This window comes from Grampus griseus, assembly GCF_964374135.1.
Source record: "Grampus griseus genome assembly, contig: HAP1_SCAFFOLD_915, whole genome shotgun sequence".
In the NCBI taxonomy this organism is placed as follows: Eukaryota; Metazoa; Chordata; class Mammalia; order Artiodactyla; family Delphinidae; genus Grampus; species Grampus griseus.
The window spans coordinates 721-9337 of NW_028132573.1; the positions used below are offsets into that span (position 1 = coordinate 721).

General features: G+C 48.4%; 1 pseudogene across 1 annotated transcript; it reads left to right on the forward strand.

Annotated features, from left to right (window-relative positions):
* Positions 1-1101: 1101 nt before the first annotated feature.
* On the forward strand, positions 1102-1913 carry LOC309817849 (serine/arginine-rich splicing factor 3-like; annotated as a pseudogene). The gene has a single exon. The product of its transcript is annotated as a serine/arginine-rich splicing factor 3-like (transcript).
* The last annotated feature ends 6704 nt before the right edge of the window (positions 1914-8617 follow it).

Genomic DNA, 8617 nt, shown 5'->3' on the forward strand with positions numbered 1-8617 from the left:
CTCCCTTGTCTCTGCCTTTCCATCTCTCCGTCTCTGGGAGGGAGTGAGGGAGATGGAGAGATGGAGGGAGCGGGAGAGTTGGAGGGAGAGGGAGAGGGAGGAGAAGGAGGGAGGGAGAGGGATAGAGGGAGGGAGAGGGAGAGAGGGAGAGGGAGGGAGAGAGGGATAGAGGGAGGGAGGGAGAGAGGGATAAAGGGAGGGAGGGATAGAGGGAGGGAGAGACGTCTTTCGCTCCTTCCCTCTATCCCTCTCTCCCTCTCCTCCCTCTCTCTCTCTCTCCCCCCTCCTGCTCTCTCTCCCTGTCCCTCCACCTCCTTCCCTCTCCAGAGAGGGAAGGAGGTGGAGGGACAGGGAGAGGGAAAGAGGTAGAGGGAGGGCGTGCGAAACAGGGAAACAGGGACAGGGAGAGAGGAAGGGAGAGAGGGACAGGGAAGAGGGATGGGGGAGGCGGGAAGAGGGAGGGGGGAGGCGGGAGAGAGACGGGGGAGACAGAGGAGGTAGAGGGAGGGGGAGGGGAGAGGGAGAGTGATGTGGGAGAGCGAGGGGGAGACGGAGGTGGAGAGGGAGTTGGGAGAGGGTCGGGGAGAGGGACAGGGAGGGGGCAGAGGAGGGGGGAGGGAGAGAGGGAAAGAGAGTGACGCAGAGGAAAGAGGGAGAGGGAAGAGAGAGAGAGAGGGGGACAGAGGGAGAGGGAGAGAGGGAGGGGGAGAGGGACGAGAGGAAGCAGGGAGAAAAGAGAGAAAGAACACACCATGTACATTTCTGTCAAATGACACCGGGGATCCTTACACAACCAGGAGAAAATAACACAGCGAGGCTCTTTCTCAGCTGGAACTGGAACTGCAGATGGGGCGAAACACCACCAGGGTGGCCACACATGTCCAGCTGCCGCCCCAGCCCCCTGAGTCTGGTCACCAGGGCTCTGAGTGTTTGCTCCAGGGACCTGGGGTTCACCCTGTCACCCTGGAGGTCGGGCCTAGACAGCAGGGCCCCGGGCTGGACACATAGGGGGAAAAGCATCCCCACAGGACAGCTTGTGCGAGCCGATTCAGCTGCGAGATTCTAGAGGCCCGGGATCACCCTGTGGCCCATGAAACCCAGGAGCCAGGAGGGTCTTGCATCGGGATTCCTTGTCCGTTGGACTGTAACGTTTATGTAAGGAATCTTGGAAACAGTGGTAACAAGAGTGAATTCGAACGAGCTTTAGGATATTATGGACCACTCCGAAGTGTGTGGGTTGCTAAAAAACCCCTCCCGGCTTCGCTCTTGTTGAAAATGAAGATCCCCGAGATGCAGCGGATGCTGTCTGAGAACTAGACGGGAGAACACTCTGTGGCTGCCGAGTAAGAGTGGACCTGTCCAATGGGGAAAGGAGAAGTCGAGATCGTGGCCGCCTCCTTCTTGGGGTCGTCGCCCTCGAGATGATTATCGGAGGAGGAGTCCTCCCCCTCACCACAGATGTCCAAGACGGAGAAGCTTCTCCCGCAGCCAGAGCAGGTCCCTTTAGTAGATATAGGAGAAGAGAGAGATCACTGTCCCAGGAGAGAAATCGCAAGCCGTCCCGATCTTTCTCTAGGTCTCCTAGCCGATCCAGGTCAAATGAAAGGAAATAGCAGACCACTTTGCAAGAGGAGTGGTGCACAGGAAATAACTTCATTTGACAGGAGTATGTACAGAAAATTCAAGTTTCGTTTGAGACTTCCGAAGCTTGATGCACTTTTTAAATGTTTTAGCTGTTCACATTTGTTTGTCTCTTGGGACAGTGACACATAAAGGTGTCATTCTCTATGGTTTGAAATGGGTCATATGAGGCATGTAATATGAAGAATTGTTTCTTTACAATGTTCTCTTAAGCAAAATTGAATTTGCTTTGAATTTTTGGTCTTGCCTAGACTGAGAATAAAACTCTAACTCCTGCCCACCTAAAGTGTGATGTTTATTATTATGGAAGCAACACTGGCAAACATTGAGAAGACTTTCTGTAGCTGGGATATGGTATGCAGCTGTAGTTAAGCAAGCAGTCTTTAAAAGGTGCTGTGAACACAAGCCAGCAGGTAGAAAATGAAAGCCGCACCCTTACCCTAGATTAGAGGTTTAAGAATTCCACTAGTCTTCACACTGGACAAGAGGTTGTCCAGTGAGTTTAGAATCTAAGAAGTTTCAAGGAAGTTAGTTTCCCTTTGAGTTAGGTCATAAGTCCCCTCTGTGATTGCCGTACATGAATACATAGCTCTTTGTAATGTTTTTTGGAAGTTGAGATGATCAAGATACCAATGTCTTGCCAGATGAAGAGTATATTGTAGAGCTGAACTTTGAGTTACTGTGCAATTTTTTTTCATGCTGCTGTCATTCGTAATATGTTTTGTGAGACTCCTTGGGATTAAAGTTTTGGTTCCAAAAGGAACAAAGAAAAAAAAAAGGATCCACCTGCCAATGCAGGGGACACGGGTCCGAGCCCTGGTCCGGGAAGATCCCCTGTGCCGCAGATCAACTAAGCTCATGGGCCACAACTATTGAGCCTGTGCTCTAGATCCTGGGAGCCACAACTACTGAGCCCCCATGCCACAACTACAGAAGCCCGCACAGCTAGAGCCCGTGCTCCGAAACAAAAGAAGCCACTGTAATGAGAAGCACGTGCCCGCAACAAAGAGGAGCCCCTGCTCGCCGCAACTAGAGAAAGCCCGTGTGCAGCAATGAAGACCCAACGCAGCAAAAAAAAAAAAAAAAAAAAAAAAAAAAAAGACGATACCGGCCAGGTGATCAAGGGTAAAATTGTTTGTCACAAGTCCCGTTGATGGGGTGTATCCTTGATGTGTGTATCCTTGATGGTGTGTATCCTTGATGATGTGACCTGAGGAGAATGACATTTTTATCTGTGTCTGGATCTTCCGCCCCAAACCCCGTAACTCCAGCCCAACCATAAGAAAAACATCAGAAAACCAACAGACAAACAAATTGAGGGACAAAATACCTGACCAGTCCTCCTCAAAACTTTCAAGGTATTAAAACCCAGGGATGTCTGAGAAATGTCACAGCCCAGAGGAGACTGGGACAGAAAAAGGATGTTAGGGGAAAGCTAGGGAAATTCTAGTAAAGTGTGGACTTTAGTTAATAATAACGTATCCATCTCGGTTCCTTAGTTGGATAAGCATGTCGTACTAACGTACTAAAGTACAAACGTGTTGGAAATAGGGGTACTGGGTCGGGGGTCCACAGCACTCTGCACACTCTGTACAGATGTTTGCAACTTTTTTGTAACTCTAAGCTATTCTAAAATTAAGCAACTACTAAACAGAGATAAGAATGTTATTTCCCTGATTTGAACATGCCTGAGTTTGTTTTCATGGTCACATTTGTGCTATCTGGATGTGTCTTGGAATCAGTAGCAAAGGAGAGTTGCCAGCCCCTGGGAAGATGCGGCTGGTTTGCAGGTGGCTTGCTCTGGAGCTGAAGACCACGGTGGGAAGTCTGCAGCCTCGGGCTGCACTTAGAACCATGGGAGGGGATGGGCCAGCTCAGTTAGGGATGGAACCTATAAATAAAACTCTTTTTCTTTTCCATTATGGCTTATCACAGGATATTGAATATAGTTCCCTGTGCTAGACAGTAGGACCTTGTAGCTTATCCATCCTATATTTAATAGTTTGCCTCTGCTAACCCCAAACTCCCAATCCAACCCTCCCTCCCTCTTTCTCCCCCTTGGCAACCACAAGTCTGTTCTCTATGTCTGTGAGTCTGTTTTTGTTTCGTAGACAAGTTCATTTGTGTCGTATTTTGGATTTCACATATAAGAGAGATCATATATGTGTCTTTCCCTGCTGACTTACTTCACTTAGTATGATGATCTCTAGGTCCATCCACGACGTTGCTGCAAATAGCATTATTTCATTCTTTTTATGGCTGAATATATTCCATTGTATATATGTACCACATCTTCTTTATCCATTCATCCATCAGTGGACATTTAGGTAGCTTCCACATCTTGCCTATTATAAATAGTGATGCAATGAACATTGGGGTGCATGTATCTTTTCTTTCTTTCTTTTCTTTCTTTCTTTTTCTTTCTTTCTCTCTTTCTTTATTTTTTTTGTCACACAGTATGTGGGATCTTAGTTCCCTGGCCAGAGATGGAACCCATGCTCCCTGCACCGGAAGCACAGAGTCTTAACCACTAGACCACCAGGGAAATCCCAGGGGTGTATGTATATTTTTGAATTAGAGTTTTCTCCAGATCTATGCCCAGGAGTGGAATTGCGGGACCCTATGGCAGCTGTATCTGTTCTCTGCACGTCTCACATCAACCACCTGCACTCCACTGCTTGCTCTCAACGTCATCTTCGGGGAACACAACCTGCGACAGGGACCTTGACAAGAAGAAATGGCTCAGGGAAAAGCTACCTGCACAGGGAGGAGATAGAGGCCATCGACCCTGGGGTGCGGCGGGGAGAGTGGGCACGGAGATTTGTCATTTCATCCCTGATACTCAGCCCTCCTGGCTGCCCCACTCTAGGTCACCTCGGGATACAGAGGTGACCCGGTTAGAGTCCCAGCCTGTGCAGGAATCTAGGGGCACCAGCGGGTCTGAATAATATTAGTGCAGGGTCTCCCCCATGGCACTGGGGTTATTTGGGGCGGGTCATTCTCTGCTGGGGGCCCCTCCTGGGCACTGTGTGGGGTTCAGCAGCATCCCTGTCCCCACCCATTTGATTCCAGGGGCCCCTTCCCCCCCAGTTGTGACAACCACAGATTTTCCCCAGACATCACCGAAGAACTGGGTGAGGCGGAAGCAGGATGGCCCTGGGTGAGGACAGCTGTGTTGAAGCAACCAGCCTGGCTTAGGGCAGGGTCCGCCCCAGTCCCGTCAGAGCCTGCATTTACAACTGCCCCTTCCCTCTCCCACCTCCCATGCCCTGCAGTGGTCTCCGAGACATCATCCCCGTGTAACAAATCACACCTTCTCAGTTTACTGTCCCCAGCACCTAGAAGAGTGTCTGCTATGTAGTAGATGCTTCCTAAATACTTGCTGAATAAAGGAGTTGAATAAAGGGATGAGTGGATGAATGAATGAAGGTTACCATGGAAGGAGGGGGGAGATTCCCTTTCTGGCTCTCGGGGGGTTGGGATATCAAGTGAAAGATCCATCCTAAATAGGCTGACCAGCCTTCTGGGGTTCCCCGGAAATGAGGGTTTCCCCACAGTTCCAGCGCTCAAACCTGAGCGGTCCTGGGCAAACTGGGGGCGGGTGTTGGTCACCCTGTGTAAACACAGTAACAATTGCAACTGCAATAGCAATGGCCGAGGACCTCTACGGTCTTATTGACCAGGCCCAGTTCTTTACCTGGCGGGGAAGGGTGGGCCGGGATTGGAATTCCGGTGATCCAGGGTGGGCGGGTGAGGGCACACCCCGAGCTTGTGTAGGGGAGTCCAGGAAGGTTCTGGAGGAAGTGACAGTGACACAGGAGGGAGGGAGGAGTCTACGGAAGAACATCCCACACGACAACGTGTGCCAATGGCCCTGGGCCCAAGGTCACACCTGACCAGGGCTTGCTTTTTTTCTTTTTTTCTAATTTACATTTTCCCACATGGATATGCAATTGTCCTAATGCCATTTATTGAAAACTCCTTAATTTCCCCACTTTCTGTCATATCAAGTTCTCATCTATCTGTTTCTGGACCTTTATTCTCTACCATAGAGCTATACGTCCCATCCTTGCACCACTAGGGCTGTTTCATCACTGTAACTTTATTTTTTATTCATTTATTTCTTTGGCCGTGCCGGGCGGCATGTGGGATCTTATTTCCCTGACCAGGGATGGAACCCGCACCCCTTGCAGTGGAAGCTCAGAGTCTTAATCGCTGGACCTCCAGGGAAGTCCCCAGGGCTTGCTTTGACATCCATCGAATGGTGGCGGGTGGGCACGGGGAGCAGCTGTCTGTGAGCCATCCTGTGTAGAAATGCAGGGTGGAGGGCAGGACAGCTGGAGCGGGAGGGGAAGAGGCGGAGGAGGGAGGGAGGGATGGCGGGCGGGCGAGAGACAGACAGAGAGTTTCCGGAGACACTAGCTCTGGCCGTGTCCTAGGGCATGAAAGCTGAAAATAGCTCCTAGTGCCGGGAGCCTTGGAGCCGGAGCCTGGGAGCCAGGGTGACTGGCTCTCCTCCCTGATGTGTGTGTGGGGGGGGAGGGGGTGGGCTCCGGACTTCTCAGGCTGGGAATGGGGTGCACGGAGCAGGGACGGAGCAGGGACCCTTCTCTCTGGGACCTCGCGGGCCATCCTTAGCTCACAAAGCTGAGCCACTCCTGGCCCTACGAGTGGGGGGCTTATCCTCCCTGTCCCCTGGATCACACCCCCTCACACACAACTTCCCCTTGTGTGCTCCCAGCAACCAAGATAATCTGTTTTTAAAAGATTTGGGGGAGGGGGGTAAACATACAAACAAGAGCAGAATGGATACTTTTTCAGAATGGGAATGGCTCTGTGTAACCCCATCCCCAAGGTAACCAGAGTCCTGACCTCTAACACCCTTGACGAGTCAGCCTTGGTCTGGGCTTGCAGACCCACGGAAACTTCCTCATCCCCTCCTTCAGACCCCGTCTCTCCCTCGGGCGTCTTTGTGAGAGGCACCCGGGGAAGTGGGACTGCTAGGCTGTACTGCTGCTAGAACTCCACCTGGGCTCCACCAGGCTCCAGCCCCCCGCCCTGTGCACCTCTCTGACCCTGAGGCACCTCAACTGGTAGGAGCGGCATCACCTTCCCTCCCGGGACTTGTGACACTTAAGGGAGACACAGAAAGGACAAGCATTTGGCTCCCTGGCTGGCAAAGAGCAGGTGCTCAATTGTCATAAGTGTCCGTATCGGTGAGGGTTCTCCAGACAAACAGAATCCATAGCCTCTGTGTGTATATACACACACACGTACACATGTACACGCATACAAAAATATACAGCTGTGTATATATGCAGTACGCATACAGACATATACACATATAGTATATGCAATACGCAAATACATATATACACACATATATATAATGCATAGTTTGTATATATACAGTATGTCTACACACATATACGCATAATATATACAATAGACACATACATATACACTATACATACACACATATGAAATGCATAGTTTGTATATATATATACAGTATGTACACATTCGTATAAGATATGCAATATACACACCTAGGTTCGTCTATATCATACATATATACACACATACAAAGATATTTAGGTGTGTATATATACAGTATACATACATACACATATAATATATGCAATACATACACGTACATACATATAGACACACATATACACCTACATATAAAAGCATGTAGAATAAAAATATATATGTACTGCATCTATAAATTCGTCGTATATATACATACACATATCATATATAGGATACATACACATACATATATACAATGTATACACACACACCTATATGTAAATATGTGCATGTACATACACATATAAGTACACACGCAAGTGTGTATATAGAGAGAGTACATACATATATACATATAATACCTATACACATACAGGTATACAACATATATACACACCTATATATCAATATACACTGTATACATACATACATACAGTGTACATATACTGTACACATACACACCCATATATCAATACATGAGTGTGTGTATATATACAGCATGTTCACCTTCATAATATGTATACTGTATATATACACATACATACATGTATACAATATATACACACAAATATATAGGCTTGTATGTATACTGTATATAGTACTTACACATAGACTACAAACGCATGCACATATAAACATATGTGTATACATATATATATCATATCTATACACACATATAGAAATTAATAGGCTTGTATATATTCAATATTTTTACATATATAGTTTCGTTTTAAGGAGTTGACTCTTGTGACCGTGAGGCAGGCAAGTCAGGGCAGGACTCTGGGCTGGAGACACAGGGAAGAGCTGATGTGCCAAGTCCATTGGAGGAACACTTCCCTCTTCCTAGGGCACCTCATTTTTCTCTCCAGTCCTTCAACTGATGGACGAGGCCCACCCACGCCGCGGCATTGACAATCTCCTTTACGCAAAGTGGACCAATTTCAGTGTTAATCTCTTCTGAAGAATACCTTCCTGGCCACATCTGGAATAATGTTTGCGGTTGCCGGGGCCCCACGCAGTGCGCACATGAGATTAACCATCCCCGTGGCGATGATGACACTTTATTTTCTCCCTTGACCATTGTCACTACTATTCCAATTAAAATGGCAGTGCTATGAGGGCAGGGCATTTCCTTTTTTGCCAGTACTGAGCATCCGCGGTCTGGTGCCTAGCATAGGCTAAATACACGGCATTTTTGTGAACAGAAGCCGGGATTCCAGCTGTCATATTTAATAGGAATTATAGTCTTATTACTGTGTGTGTGTGTGTGTGTGTGTGTGTGTGTGTGTGTGTGTGTGTGTGTGTGTGTGTGTGTGTGTGTGTGTGTGTGTGTGTGTGTGTGTGTGTGTGTGTGTGTGTGTGTGTGTGTGTGTGTGTGTCACGGTGTGTCGAGGTCAGGAGTCGAACCCGCCACCACTGGCCCTGAGAGGTTTGGCCGGGT